General features: G+C 46.3%; 2 long non-coding RNA genes across 2 annotated transcripts; one reads left to right on the top strand and one right to left on the bottom strand.

Moving 5' to 3' along the window:
- Nucleotides 1–3,271: 3,271 nt before the first annotated feature.
- Nucleotides 3,272–9,638, top strand: LOC142829626 (uncharacterized). Its single transcript, XR_012904245.2, has 3 exons — nucleotides 3,272–4,647; nucleotides 7,182–7,951; nucleotides 8,311–9,638. It is a non-coding gene; the product is annotated as an uncharacterized LOC142829626 (long non-coding RNA).
- Nucleotides 9,639–10,439: 801 nt separating this feature from the next.
- Nucleotides 10,440–14,344, bottom strand: LOC142829627 (uncharacterized). The gene is made up of 3 exons (XR_012904246.2): nucleotides 13,697–14,344; nucleotides 11,649–11,745; nucleotides 10,440–10,568 (listed from the first exon to the last, which is right to left on the bottom strand). It is a non-coding gene; the product is annotated as an uncharacterized LOC142829627 (long non-coding RNA).
- Nucleotides 14,345–15,974: the final 1,630 nt, after the last annotated feature.

Below are 15,974 nucleotides of genomic sequence, written 5' to 3'. Positions count from 1 at the left end.
AGAACACTGACAATCTCATGTAAGATTGTCAGTGTTCTTGCGGAAATACTATGCTGCTCCCATTCGGGCAAAAGCCCTCTTGCGCAAATCATTTGCTCAAGAGGGCCAGTGTAGACAGCACAGTACTGTTTTGCGCAAAAAAGCCCCGATGGCTAAAATGACGATCGGGGCTTTTTTGCGCAAAAGCGCATCTAGATTGGCATGGATGCTTTTCCGCAAAAAGTGCTTTTGCGGAAAAGCATCCATGCAAATCTAGATGCTCTTTTCCGAAAATGTTTTTAACGGAAAACTTTTCCGTTAAAAGCATTTCCGGAAAATCATGCCAGTGTAGACGAAGCCCAAAAGTTATGCCCAAAAGTAGGGGTCAGAAATAATTTTAACAGGGGGGCCACTTGGTGAATTTTGATATGTGGTTATGGGCAGACTCCACTCCATATCTACACCACAAGCAGTTAAATCGAAAGTGTCAAAATACTGTCAAGCTGGAGGATTTCTTACTCTGACTCCTGTAACCCTCATTTTACAAGGAGTAAGGAAAGTTGGAGGAAGAATGTGCTCTTTCAGATTTTCTGCTGAGTAGACAGTGCCAAAAGCTGAAATAAGCTATTTCAACTTTAGCGATGCAATTGACGTAGTTCAAGTTGCATAGGTTATTCAGCTTTAGCCCTGCTATGTAGATGTGCCCTAATTGAAAAAACTTAACAAGCAATGAATGGTCCTGCAGCACCTTAGAGAGTAAATCAGAGGCCTAGCCAGTTAAAGTTCTTGACACCTTTAATCAAGGTTTGAACAAAAACATGTACTGGATAGGCCACTAATGATATTATCTATATTTTTTGTTAGTCTCTCAGGTACTGAAGGACCATATGTTGTTTTCTTGTTTCAGATTAAGCCTTTTAGCCTCCCTCCTGAAAGCAGGACACAGAAATAATCAACAATGAAGAACATAAATTTCTCTTTATTGCTTTCACCCATACCCCTTTGTAACTTTTCATGCACTAAACAGCTCCTTTCGTTCCCTCCTTTCACTGCCCCAGTGCCTCCTCTTTCTTTCCTTCCAATCACTGTTTGCCTTCTTCTTTGCCCCAGGGCTTTGAGTTCCATGCTGCAGAAGGATGCAAGAAACCAGATATCAGATTGTCATATGTTTCAATCGTTGTCTAAAATATGGGCAGAAGTGGTGGGGGAAAGAGGAGAAAGTTTATATCATAATCACTCTCCGAAACACTCCTCTCTCCTTTCTCAATAGTACATTGTCCTGAACATGAAGGAAAAAAGATGAGATTCAAGGGAAGTGGTATAATTAGGCTGTGACTTTATTAGTTCACCTGGAAAATACCTTGCAATAAGTCTTTCAGATCATCGTCCTTTCCTTAATCATTCCCATATTTTTGGGATTGCTGTTTTAAGCCCTCTCCCTTCCCAACCAGATTTCTGCCCACTGCTGGCATCTCACCACCTTCTCCTTGTATGAGGTCAGGGTTATCATCCCTCTGTACCTCAATTCTATTCCCCCAGCTTCTTTGGAGGGTACTTTCCCTTAAATCCACTTCCAATTACTTCCAATTCCAGCTTATCAGGGACCTGAATCCCCCTGGAATGACTACCTAGTGCTGGTCTGGGATGCAAGAGGATTCTGTCTGGAAGAAACAAGTTTTAAATAACTTCCATTCCTCTGTGTGTTGAGTGACTGTCTCACCCGAGCCAACCTCTTCCAACCTACCTTTGGCTTGGGTAAATATTCTCCTTTCCCACCTTTCATAATTCAAAAGCAGTGGAGAATCTGAAGAGCTTCAATCTCTTTTCTTCTAGCCAAAGTCCTCAATTTACAGGCAGGTTATGGTTGAGTGCATTCTCAATAAAACAAGTTTAATCACTTTTCTGCTGTCATCTCTTCAGAATGTGACATGTTCCTAATCAAGTGGACGGATGTCCAGTGATGCCAAATGAAAGGCTGCACACAGTTGCTGCAGTGTGTGCCTGGCTATGGAGACTAGGTTAAATTCCAAACTTATCCCCCTTTCCCTCCCCCAAGCAACCTTATCAAAATCAGTGGGCTGTCATGGCACTTAAATCACTGCAGTATATGGTGCATGTCAACAGCCACCATTAAGTGGGCAGTAAGAAAAGGTGGTAGATAACATTAAACAGATGCTGTCATCTTCTCTTGGGCTGTGTCTAGATTGGCCACTTTTTCCAGAAAATCAGCCGCTTTTCCGGAAAAACTTGCCAGCTGTCTACACTGGCTGCTTGATTTTCTGCAAAAGCACTGACGTTCTACTGTCCGAAATCCGTGCTTTTTCCGAAAAGCTTTGACGCTCCCGTTTGGGCGAAAGTCCTTTTTGTGAAAAACTGTTGCGCAAAAGGGCCAGTGTAGACAGTTAGCGGAAACTTTTGCGCAAAAACAGGCTAAACAGAAAAAAGCAGTTTGGATGCCGGGAGACCCTGTAGGAGCCCCGGACTTACTGGTAACCCGAGCTCTTAAAAAGATGCAGGCTGCTGAGTGCACTTGGCAGGAGCGTGCCTCAGACGTCTGGCTTGAGGTCTGCCATGGTGCCCCTGCCGTGCCCAGCAGCCACCTTGCAGCCAGCATGGCAGCTCTGGGTGCTCAGCCACCTGCACCTCCAGCGCAGGAGGCCCCTAGGGGCCAGAAAAGAAGGGCCCCATCATGGTCCTCGGGGGAGCTGGAGACCCTCCTGGACCTGTGGCAGGAGGAGTAGGGCCTCCACGACACCCGGTCCCAGCGCCGCAACGCCGACATCTTTGACCAGCAGCGCCATTGAGCCCGGAACCTGGAACAGGCTAAAGTCAAAGAACTGCGCCTGGGCTATGTGCGGGCCAGCGAGGGCAGGGGGGCAAAACCAGAAACCTGCCACCACTATGACCAGCTGCACGCCATCCTGTGCCAGCCAGCCCTGCAAGCCCCGGACGTGCCGGTCGACAGCAGCGTGCGCCCCCCCCATCACCAGGTCCACCGAGGCGGGGGAAGGAGATGACAGCACTGAATCGGAGGATGAGGCCAGCACTGCCACCTAGCAGACCCCCTCCAGCAGCCCTGATGTCTCCCACGCAGCCTCTGACGCTGGGGAAGGATCCACTGGTGAGGCTTGCACTTTGCACTCACAAGGGTGGGGGGCGAGGGGCGGGGGAGCCAGGCAAGCAGCACGTGCAACCATGTGCAGCCTGGTGACCGAGCGGCACGTGGCCGCGTCAGGCAGCTGCGGGGCATGCCTGGGACCGGGCTACTCACATACATTCGGCGGGACCAGGGGGAAGGGTGGATGCCGGCTGGAACCAGTCAGGGCCCCAGAGGCTCAGGCCAGAGCCCGCATCTCCGCAAGGGTGCAGCACACAGAACGGCACACTGTCCCATGCCTGGCTGTGAGGCACTGCCAGCTGTTCCTGGGAAAACCGCAGCATCACAGCCCTGTGAGCGTGGCCCCCACTGAGCCCCTCGCCTGCTCCCGGTGCCTTGGCTGGCTCCCTGAGGGAAGTCCCCACTGCGGCCACACATGTCCCTGGGCTATGTGTGTGAAGGATAATGGGAGGGAGAAGGAGGGGAAGTGCTCGGGCCGACCCTAGGGCCACCTGAGTTTTGCTGCAAGGATGGGACACCCCCCTCCCCCCCCAGTCACTCTCCTGGTTCTGTCCAGGGGATATCCCACGCAATGGAGATCTGAGAGCCCAGACCACCTCTGCCAGATGTGCTCCCAGGTACTGTGTGCGGATGCATCTCGCTCCCTATCAAACACCAGTGATTAGCCCAAAGCCTCACAGCCTCCACTGGCAGGGAGTTCCACTGGTTAACGCAACACAAGCACCCTCCCGTCCTCCATGGGGCCAGGACATAGACCAGTGGTTACAATACATGGAGGAGCACCCTACTCCAGGAGCGGTCCTCCTTGCAAACATACAACACGGGGGGCAGGAGGGGAACCGAGTGGGCCCAAGCCACACAACTGTGGTGTCACCTGGGCTCAGGGGTGGAGGGCATGAGGTGTGGGGACAGTGGCTGGCCTGCCTGACTGACCCATACTTTTTTCTCTTCCCTGCAGTGGGACCAAGCACAAGCCGGGGACCCTCCAGTCCGGCAGCAGCGGCACCCCCAGCTGCCCAACCACGGAGGCACAGGCTCTGCCACCGGGACCAGCTCCTTCGCCGGCATGTGCTGGCCATCAAGTGCATCAAGGCAGCGATTCGGGAATGCTTCGAGGGGGACCTGCAGTGGTGCGGTTTTGGTCTGGCTGCCCCGTGTAGGGCCACGTCCCCGATGATGCAGATGGGCATAGGCACATCCCCGACAGTCAACTTCCGCCAGGGGAAGTAGTTTCCCGCCTCCAGCCTGCGAAACAGTCTGGAGTTGCGGAAGATGCGAGCGTCATGTGCCCTGCCAGACTAGCCCGCGTAGACATCCAAGAAGCAGCCTCGGTGGTCCACGAGGGCCTGGAGAACAATAGAGCAGTACCCATTCCAGGAATGTGGGTTGCATCCAGGGCTCCCCCACAGTTGGGAAACCCGAGGGCAGCGAAGCCGGCCAGCGTAGCATCCACGTCGCACAGGCGGATCACTCTCGGGAGCAGGTTAGGGTGTAGACGACCTGCAGAAGGGTGCAGAGAGACACAAGGGAACACATCACATAAGGCAGGGGTGAGTATGCGCTCTCTTAGGGCCCTCCTGTGATTCCCTCTGTCCTCACGCACGCACGTGCACACACACATGCACACACACACCAGGGCCCCCTCGCCCCATGCCCTCCCTCCCTATCAGCAGGCTTGTGCAAGGGAGGGATGGCCCAAACCCCTGGGTGACCCAGCCTGGATGTGTGTGCTGCCCTCGGGCATGGAGTGCAGCACTCTCCCCCTACCCCACTCTCCACTCCCCCTGGGACTTACCTGCATCATGATCATACCGACAGTGGATCTTCCCACCCCGAATTGCTGTGCCACCGATCGGTAGCTGTCCGGGGTGGCCAGCTTCCATAGCGCGATGGCGACCCTCTTGTTCACGGGGATGGGTGCACGCAGCCGGGTGGTGGCTCTCTGGAGCATGGGGGTGAGCCAGGCACACAGCTCCAGGAACGTCCGCTTTCGCATGCGGAAATTCTGGAGCCATTGCTGGTCGTCCCATTGCCCAAGGACTAGCCGGTCCTACCAGTCCATACTGGTGTCCAATCTCTAGAGTGGCCTCTCCACGGTGGGGTGGGGATGCCACAGGGAATCCATGACCTCCCTGGTGAGGGAGTCCAAGGCGATCTGCGCCCCCTGGTCCTGGAACACGAGGGCACCAACCTGGAGCACCAGCTGCAGGCACTCGAAAATGGCCGACAGGGGCCAGAGCAGGCACATGGCCACCTGTGGCTCCATGGCAGACAAAGCAGGGCACAAAAAACCAAAACCAGGAAAAAGCACAAGAGGGAAAAATGGTGGTGTCCAAAACGCAGAGGGCAACCACCAAACCTGCTATGGCTGTCAGTCCCTGCCAGAGGTCCTAACGCACGGAGGAGGAGACAAATGGCTGTTCGGCGAGACCCCTTTAAGCACGTGTCTGAACGGAGCTCCAGCCCTGCCCCCGGAAAGGGCTGGTGCCCTTTTGCCCTCTTCAAAATGGTTCTGGGCTTCTGCTTTTACGCAAAAGCGTGCCGCCAATCTAGACGCGCTTTTGCGCAAAAGCGTATCATTCTAATGATAACTCTGGGACCAATCTAGACGCTCTTTTGTGGAAATACTTTTAAGGGAAAACCTTTTCCGTTAAAAGTATTTCCGGAAAATCATGCCAGTCTAGACATAGCCTTGGTGTGCCATTTCAAAGTGTCTCAACTTCTCCTGTGTTAGCTTTCCTGAAACTTAATTGGAGGCCTATGGTTGACTATCTGTGCTACAGTTTTAAGACTTACAGCCTTATTTTCTTGGAGGGAGACTGGTGCAAGGCTACCACCCCTTTGCTGTCTCAGGTCTTTCTGCCTTCTTTTCCTTCTCCCCTTTCCTCTTTTGGGTTATCTGTGGGCACTTGCCTCCAAGACTGGGGCTACGTCTACACTGGCCCCTTTTCCGGAAGGGGCATGTAAATTTCATGAGTCGTAGTAGGGAAATGCGCAGGGGATTTAAATATCCCCCGCGGCATTTAAATAAAAATGTCCGCCGCTTTTTTCCGGCTTTTAAAAAAGCCGGAAAAGAGCGTCTACACTTGCCCCGATCCTCCTGAAAAAGTGCCCTTTTCCGGAGGATCTTATTCCCTTTTCCGGAGGATCTTATGCCCTTTTCCGGAGGATCTTTTTTAAAAGCCGGAAAAAAGCGGCGGACATTTTTATTTAAATGCCGCGGGGGATATTTAAATCCCCCGCGCATTTCCCTACTACGACTCATGAAATTTACATGCCCCTTCCGGAAAAGGGGCCAGTGTAGACGTAGCCTTGGTAGTACAGTACCAGCAACTGCAGGGAATTGTGATCAAGCAGCTTGCTTGTAAACAGAATAGATTCTGTGTCCAGTGCAGGATTTATAGACCCAGCTACTGATGTCCAAAAGATGGGTATCTCATTTTGGGCATTCAAAATAACTAGTTAATAGAGGTCCTACAAAATAGTTGATAGCTGCATGAGAGCTGGAAGATCAGGATTGAGATTCCTTACATGTGTATGAGGGCAAGAATTAAGTCATGAAAGAAAGTAATCCTCTATCCCACATTTAATTCAAAGGTTGAACATAATAAGTGTTTTGGAATATTTGATATTTACATTACTTATGAGCTAAAGGTACAGAAGAATGGTACATGGTGTTTTGTGTCTCAGAATATTCGCTCAAAATAATTAATATATTTCTAAGATCTGACCGTTTTCATTGTAGTTTTACCATTGCAACAAATGTATAAACTAAACAGTGCCCATGCCAAACAAAAAGATTCTTGAACAGTGGAATGTATATATATATTTATGGTAGTGTTAGAATTTCACCATAGAACCTGATTTTAACTTAGTTATGTCTAAGAATGTGTCTCTTCTCTTTTATTTCTATTGAAATTGAAAAATAAATGTAGTTGTGGTTGTCACTAATCTTTGTGGCATGATGTCAATAAAATTTAAATATGCACGTTACAGTGTTATTGTGAATGACTTGGGTAAAACAGAGAACTCTTAACACTTCTTGGCTACATCTAGACTGCAGTCTTTTTTTTTTTTTTTCCAGGAAGCTCTTTTTGGAAGTGATCTTCAGAAAAACCTTCTTGCGCAAGAGTGCGTCCACTCAGAAAAGCGCATTGAAAAAGCAATGCGCTTTTGCGAAAGAGTGTCCAGATTCATTGGATGCTCTCTTGCATAGAAGGCCACCCAGAACCACTTTAGCCAGGGGTTTGTCACCTGTTGCTTCCGAATGCTGGCGCTGGAGCCTTGCAGAGACATGCACCTAAAGGGACCCTCCTGGAAAACTGATTCTCTGCTTCTGCTGCGTGCTTGATGCCTCTTCAAGAGACAGCAAAGCTCTTGCAGTGCCTGCTATGGTTACCCTGTTCTTTTCAGACACCACAGCCTTTTTCTTTGCGCCACGGAGCTGGAGTTGACCCTGGGCATGCGATGGTCCCACACAGCCATGCTGCTGTTTTTGCAGCACTTTGTGCTGGCTGCCTTCCTGGTCCTGCATGACCTGGACCCTGAGCTTATTCTGGGGATCCTCTCTATGGCTGTGGCTGCTCCACTCTGGCAACCACACCCCACTGTAGAGAGACATTTCTGGAGGCTCAACACCAGTTTGGACTGTGGGACCAACTGGACATGGAGCGATGGGATGACCAGCAGTGGCTCCAAAACTTCCGCAGGTGGAAGGCCACCTTTTTGGAGCTGTGTGCCTGACTCACCCCTGTCCCCTGGAGATGCAACACCCACCTGCGGCCCGCCATCCCCGTGGAGAAATGGGTCACCATCGCCCTCTGGAAGCTTGCCACCCCCGCCAGCTACTGATCAGTGGGCAACCAGTTTGGCGTGGGGAAGCCTGCGTTGGGGCCTTCCTCAGGCTGCAATCCCTGTGGGGAAGGCCGGGGGGGGGGGGGGGAGGAGTGTTGCATAATGGGAACCCTCAGGAAAGGGTGGCTGGGGGTTGTAGGAGGTGGAGTGCAAGTAGGGGGGAAGTCCCATCCACAGGGGTTTGTGCTGTCCCATCCTCACACAGCCCTGCTGTTGGAGGGAGGGCGACCTCATAGGAGGTGGATCCTGGGGTGTTTGAGGAGGAGCAGGAATGGAGAGGGGGGCAGGCACCTCTCAAGGGTTCATGCCCCCCCTTCCCTCATTTTCTGTTTTGTGTATTTCTTTGTCTCCTTCTGCAGGTTGTGAGGGCCATCAATTACATCCTGCTGTGTGGGGAGTCATCCATGTGGGAGACCTGGATGCGACTGTGGCCGGATTTGCTGCCCTGGGGTTCCCGAACTGTGAGTGATCGATGAGACGCACATCCCAATCCACTCACTGGACCATCGAGTGGCCCAGTATATTAACAGGAAGGGCTATTTCTCCGTGGTGCTGCAGGCCCTGGTCGACCACCGAGGATACTTCACAGACATTTTTGTCAGGTGTTCAGGCAGGGTACACAATGCCCAAGTCTTCAGGAACTCTAGTCTGCACCACAAGCAGGGGGTGGGCACGTTCTTCCCCCACTGTGAACTTGCTGTTGAGAATGTGCAGATGCCACTGTACATCATGGGAGATGCAGCCTACCACCTCATGCCATGGCTTATGAAGCTTTACACTGGCCACCTGGATCCCAGCAGGGGCCAATTTAATGCCCAACTCAACCGGGCCCGAGTTGGTGGCAGCATGTTGTGTCCTCCATAACACTGTGGAGAGGAAGGGGGAGGCCTTTCTCTCAAGGTGGGGGGCAGATTCCAGCCACAAGGAGCAAGCCTTCCAGCAGCCACAGACAGCTGACATCCGCCAAGACCATCAGGCTGGGGTGTGAATCGGGGAGGTCCTGAGGGAGACGTTCTCTTAAGGACCCCAATAACTCTCCCCAGGGCCTCCTCCCCTCGGGGCCTCTGCCTTGCAGCCCTATCCCTTCCCCACCACAACCCCTCCCTTCGCCCTTTCCCTGGCTTCCCAATAAACACAGCTGTTTGGTTTTAAAAAAAATCCAGTCTGCATTGAGTAAAGATTCAGAGAAGGTGGGCAGTGGGAGTGGAGCTCATAACTGCAAGGGGGGGCTTCTCGAGGGGCCACCTCTGGTGCAGGGACCTTGTCGGGGTTGGGTGGGTACGGGGAGCATGGGGCGGTTGATGGGGGTGGGGAGGGGCCATAGGCATCACTTGGGGAAGAGGCATGAGCATTGCTAGGGGAGGGGGCATGGGCATGGCATGGCGAGGGAGCAGAGGAGCAAGAGCTCTTTTGCAGAAAGGCTTCTTCCTCAGAATGAGAATTACTGCTGTTGGAAAAAGCCCTCTGTTCTTTTGATTTACTATAGAAAGAAAGCGATTGCAGTGTGGACGTTCCTCAAGTTTTCTCAGAAAACCAGAAGTTTTTCTGACAAAACTCGGTAGTGCACTTACTCCTTGTGCTTAAAAATGCAAGGCCTATACACAATTTGAAATGCCACAGGCTATTTGCATGCTAATAACTCTGGGTATGTCTACACTACCCTCCTAGTTCGAACTAGGAGGGTAATGTAGGCATACCGCACTTGCAAATGAAGCCCGGGATTTGAATTTCCCGAGCTTCATTTGCATAAGCGGGGCTCCGCCATTTTTAAATCCCCGCTCGTTCGAACCCTGTGCCGCGTGGCTACACGCGGCACGAACTAGGTAGTTCGAACTACCGTTACTCCTCATTCCACGAGGAGTAACGGTAGGAAGCCTAGTTCGAACCTAGTTCGTGCCGCGTGTAGCCGCGTGGCTCAGGGTTCGAACGAGCGGGGATTTAAAAATGGCGGAGCCCCGCTTATGCAAATGAAGCCCGGGAAATTCAAATCCCGGGCTTCATTTGCAACTGCGGTATGCCTACATTACCCCGCTAGTTCGAACTAGCGAGGTAGTGTAGACATACCCTCTTATAATTCCTGTCTTACCAGTCAGAGGAGCTGGTGTTAGCTAATAAATATTGAAGAATTCAAAAAGTGCAGAAGTAAAAGAGGAGTCAAAGGAGGCAGCAAAAGGATTCCCAAGGGGCCATCATGTACAGAACACTGGACAGTGCCTAAGAGTCAGTGGATGCCATACACAAGATCTCCATACAAAATGGGAGCACCTTTGTTTCTGAGGAAAGTGATCCACAGTCACAGAAAGCCCAGCAATAGTGAAACTTCTGCTTCCTAGACTTAGAGTAGACTTAGTTGAATCATGTCCAAAAATAAAAGAAAAAGTGAAGCCAGAAATAGAAGAGCAGATTCTAAAGATCCAGAAAAGGTGTTTCAGGATGATACTCTGGAGGAAAGCATGCACCAGAGTCTTTCTTTCATGACATAAAAGGCAAGTAAAAGAGAAAATTGTGAAAAATGGCAACGTGTCCATGATTATGGCTTCATTGGTAGCTACTAACCTCATCCTGGAAGACCATTGAATGGAGGCAAAAAGCAGGCTTCCCCATAAATGACCTTTACCTTCAGACAGGAAAAAGGTCCAGTCACATGGTGTTTGAACATGATACAAATTCAAAGTAGTAAACTATACAGTGCACATGCATGCAGAGATGTTCCCTTTGTGCCTCTGGTTGTGGACATGCTGTTCAACATTATAAGTTATCTAAACATGAAATGGTGACTCTTATAGCAATCATGAGGGAATTGGCTAAATGTGGCTACTCAACATTTATGACAATTTAGCTAGAATGGAATTTATTTATATGACTTGGCCTTTATTTTATTCTGCACAATTCTTCCAAAGGATGTTTAGAAGCATGGGAGATGAAGCAAATTATACAAACATCTTGGCTATAGGTTTTGCCTCGTCAAACCAAAATGTTTGTGGCTGGCCAGAAATCTCTTTCCTACAGTTATTTATGTACTTTAAAGATAGATTAGTTTTATAATTAAGTTGTATAATTTTAACACATAAAATTGCTAAACAGAACATAAAATGATATTGGGAACTAAAATGTTCACTACATTATTCAGAGAATTTCCAAAAATTAGTGTTTACATAAATAAACTAAAAAGAGAAGATAACTAATACCAGTTTAAAGATTAAAGACCTAAAGTGAATGGTACTTAATGTACTGCTATCAGTTAGGCATATGAATGCTTATTGATTATGGTTAGCTGTCAGCCCAGTTGGGCTGGAGCCGCTGTGCCGTGCCACGGGCAGGAGGTGCATCAGTGCAGCTGGAGCAGCCCCTGCCGACAGTGGGACCAGCTTGGCTGGAGCAGCATCTGCCCACCTTTATTTAAGTAGTTAATGGGTTAAACATAATGTTTAACCGATTAACTGATTAAATGAGGTTTTACATTCCAACTATCAATACATCCCAAATATCAAAGGATTAAGAGGAAATTAGTAAATAACTTGGAAACCTGAAGTGTCATCAAAACAACTCATAAACTGCACCCTTCTGATTCAGATTATATTGTTAATCATTTAATTCCTTAGTTATTGGTCATGTACAGAATTATGAAATAGGCACAATTCATAAGTAATTAAACACACATTTATGTAACAGTGTAGTTTTATTAAGTTATACATACCTTAAAGAAGTATAATGCCTTGTATTCCCAAGGGATTAAATGAAGATTTACTAGCATCTCTGTTACAAATACCACAATAAAATGTCACCAAAAATGTCTGGGATTAAGAAGAAAATTTGTTATATAAGGGATTATTATATAATGCTATGAATTCAGAAGTAAAAAAAATGATTTATTACCAAAAAAATTACAATTTTTAGACTGATAAAGTTGCTTGTTACATTGGCAGTTAACAATTTATACTAAGTCATCTGTGGTATTGTTTCTGCTCTCTGGTTGATTGGAGCTTTTAAAATTAGAGAATAAAGAATCACTGAGAGCTAATCATGAATATTGAATTTTGAATCTCTAGTACAAGTTCTCAAATCAGTGATTCTTGTGCTAAAACACAAGGTAACTTTCACGATATTTGAAGAAATACTGCATAAATCTTGTCTGTATTCACAAGGTTTCTAATTGTACAGATTAACTAAGCCTCAGAGGAGTAGCCTTGTTAGTCTGTATCTGCAAAAACAATGAGGAGTCCTGTGGCACCTTTGAGACTAACAGATTTATTATGGCATAAACTTATGTGGGTAAAACCCACTTAATCAGATGAATTGAAGTGGAAATTACAGAGGCAGATATGTGTGTGTATATACACACACATATAAGTTACTTGTCATGTCTAGGATCAGTGTTAATGAGGCTAATCAAGTTAGGGCAGATGTGGCTCATTCATGGCAGTTGATAGGGAGATATGAATATGAAGAGAGGGAAAATTGCCTTAAGAGTCTGTTAATCAGTTTATATCCTTATTTGATCCTAATTTTGAGTGTATTGAATTTGCAAATGAAATGCATTTCAGCTGTCTCTGTAATCAGGGTTTGAAGTTCTTTTATATATACGCCTGCCTCTATACCACTGTCTAAGGTGTCACAGGACTCTTCGTTGAATTTAACTAGAGTAACCCTCCTATGTGAAGGGGAATAGTCGATGCAGGTATAAACACTTTTATAAAGTAACTCTATGCACATTAGTGATTGCACTTAAATGATTTTGGTAAAAATTATATCCTGATTGGATATAAGGCAAATGTAGGAGCAGCTGGTGCTAAGTGTGTTAATCTCATACTGAGGGTGTAATGTACATATAGAGCAAAAAGAGGTAGAATTAGGCATCAGGTGTCGAAAACTACTAATACTAAGTAATAATAGTGAATGGATTAGCTTGAATCACTTTAATTTCATTTATACATTGAGAATGTAGCAGTATACAAACTGTTTTCTTTGTAACAGGGACACTATCAATCTAATATTCAATGAAGGTGCAAACAGCTCTTTGTGTAGATTCCTATGTCAGGAAGAATGCTATCAATTGACTTTGATTCTTATCTGCTTCGTTTTAACTACCCAGTCTTCAGATACTTCCTGGTTTCCTCTACCTTCCTGATTTTCTATACCCTCTGCTCCATGTCTCCCACTCCCCTCCTTCCCCCCTTCTTTCCCCTTCTTTCATATTTATTTTGGGTCTGGACATCCTAAACTCAAAACTCCGGTCATCTGAAGAAGTGGGCTGTGCCCACAAAAGCTCATGATATCATCTACATGTTTTGTTAGTCTATAAAGTGCTACCAGACCATTTGTTGTTCTTTTTCTGTACAGACTAACTCGGCTACCCCCTGAAGCTTCTGTTTTCTTTATGTTTGCAATGGATTTTGGATTAGAAGAGTAAATCCTTATTGAAGTAGACACAAAACATATGTTTACAAGTGTTTATGCAGAGTCTTTATAGGGCTGCCTCGTGTTAGTTGCTTGACACTTCTCATTATAACTTACGCTGTTTTCAATTATTTATAACTGTAACAAGCTTTTTTCCTTTTGGAAAGTATTTTTCCATAATGGGTGTCATTGTCAGACTGAATTGTTTTTGTAAGTTGCAGCTAAATGGTTTAGTGAGGACAAGGAATGACATTAGGGAAACAGAGGTATTTTGGTTTTGACTGTTCAGTGCCAACCTGGAGCCCTCGACTCCATTTCCTATTTGTAAAATGAGGATAGTAACACTACCTTACTTCACAGGCGTGTTGTGAAGATATATTCATCATGTTTATGAAGCACTCAGCTGTTGCAGTAATGAATACCAGGCACAATTCATTGAGAAAATGTGATGCTTCCTAAAATTAATGCAGAACATGTTGGAAAAAGTAGCACATGAACACAGAATTAAAGACCATCATAATATGAACAGGGGGGGCCTAATTAAAGTTGCTTACTTTACAACCTTAACATTCCTTTATTTTAGATTTGTGTATATAATAGGATAAAAACTAATAGATAAATAATATTCTGGGAGGGAAGGCCTTGAAACAACTGTGCGTCTCAAAAGTGTCACAGTTCTGCTTATCCAAGTGAGATGTGAGGAGAAGAGCCCTCAGGAAACGTTTTATAATGCCACAGACTGTTGCTTTATAATACCATGGTACTTTTCGTGACAAGTAATCCTAAACATTTGCAAGTTTTATTTTGTCTTATAAAAGCTTTTCATTCTCTAATGTGGGTTAGTGCATATTTTCTTTCTGTTTTTATTCTTTTCATTGTTCTGTTATTTCACTGTAACATGGAGAAATCTAAATGTGTTATAAGCAATTCTGCTTTAACCAGAACTCTGAAATCTGGATTCAGTCCATAGAACCAATAAGAACCTGTACAAATGTTCCCATTTTATTTCACCAACATTGTTAAATTCACAATTTCTGTTTCCATGTTGCAGACTGGCTTTCTCATTTAAAAACACCACCTTCAATAGCAAACTGTGTTTCTGGAACAAAAATTTATGATGTAAGCAGAATTTTAAAAGTGATGTTTTGTGCACCACTATATCAAATTAGTGTGTTGAGCAATTACTTTTAGCTTTAGAAAAATGCTGATGTAGGATCACAAAAAATACATAAATACAAAAGATTAATACATTGACAGGGAAAAGAGGGAATTAATTTTTCATAAACTCAGTGTGATGGAAGGAATATTAAATTCAAAATAGTGAGATTCAATGTATAGCTCAACAGCATATATTGGTTGGCTCACTGATGAGTTCGAATAGTCAGTCAACATCCTGACTCAGGCAGTGGTTGCCCTGAGGAATATAGACACACTCAAACAGGCACACACATTGTTACATGCAAAATGCAGGACAATGTAGCACTTTAAAGACTAACAAGATGGTTTATTAGATGATGAGCTTTCGTGGGCCAGACCCACTTCCTCAGATCATGCAGGTAGGTGTGCTAAAGTTATCCTCTTGTTGGGAGCCAGCTATGGCAAATTCAGGCAACTTCTTTGATGTTTTAATTTTTAAAAGTATTTCCCTAGACAAAAGTGATTTTTTAAAAATATTACTTTAATAATAAAGGTATTACATGGATTTTTAAAACACAATCTATTCCCAGTTCTCCATCCTATTCCTAGCTCAGCCACAGAGTTCCTGTGTGACCTTGGGTAAATCACTTAATCTCTGAGTATCTCTACACTACAACGTAAGCAGCCACTGGCAGTCGCTTCTTAGAACTTTTCCATCCCCCTGTGTCTCATTCCTACTGGCAGGCCTTGACAATTAGCAGCTCCCCCTCCCTGCCAGCTTCTAACTATCAGCTGTTTTGTGGTGTCAGGAGGAGCTGTTGGGGGAGGGAACTATGTCAGTACCTATGTCCCTGGCCTACACCTTCTAGGGAGGGGACAGGAATGAGTGCAGAATGGAACTAAGAGGCGGATGGGGCAGAATGGGGGGTAGGAAGGGACAGTGTGCAGGGTGGGACCTTAGGGGATGGGGTAGAGTGGGGGTATGGCCTTTTTCCTGAAGAAGAAATTCAGAACCTATGTCCCTGGCCTGCACCCCTCTAGGCCCTGTCTTCAGGATTAATAGTTGAGGATCTTAATTGCCTAATTGTAGTTATGGAAGAGACCCTTAGTCCTCAAGTCCTCTTCTGGACATATTCCTCTGTGACTAACTTCAAAGGCCAATTGACCCATTGCAAACTCTCGCAAGGACAAGAATATTTACAGAGTGAGATTATGTATTTCTTCAATTTAAGTAACTATTGGTAGAGAGTGAATACAGTTTAGTGCCAGAAAAGAATCTATGTAGCTCACTTATGTTTTAAGTTATGTGGTCTGATTATATAACTGAAAAATTACTCAAATCTATTTAAACAAGGAAGACATTCCTGTCTGTGACTGTCAGCAGATAGGAGTGAGTATTTGCTAACAAAGAACCTAGTCCTGCTCCTATTGAAATCAATGGGAATTTATTTCAATTAGAACAGGATCAGGCCATCAGGGGCTAAGTTCA

Source organism: Pelodiscus sinensis, chromosome 4, assembly GCF_052426305.1.
Source record: "Pelodiscus sinensis isolate ZL-2025 chromosome 4, ASM5242630v1, whole genome shotgun sequence".
Lineage (NCBI taxonomy): Eukaryota > Metazoa > Chordata > Testudines > Trionychidae > Pelodiscus > Pelodiscus sinensis.
Note: the sequence above shows the minus strand (reverse complement) of the source record. Positions and strands in the feature narration are given on the sequence as shown.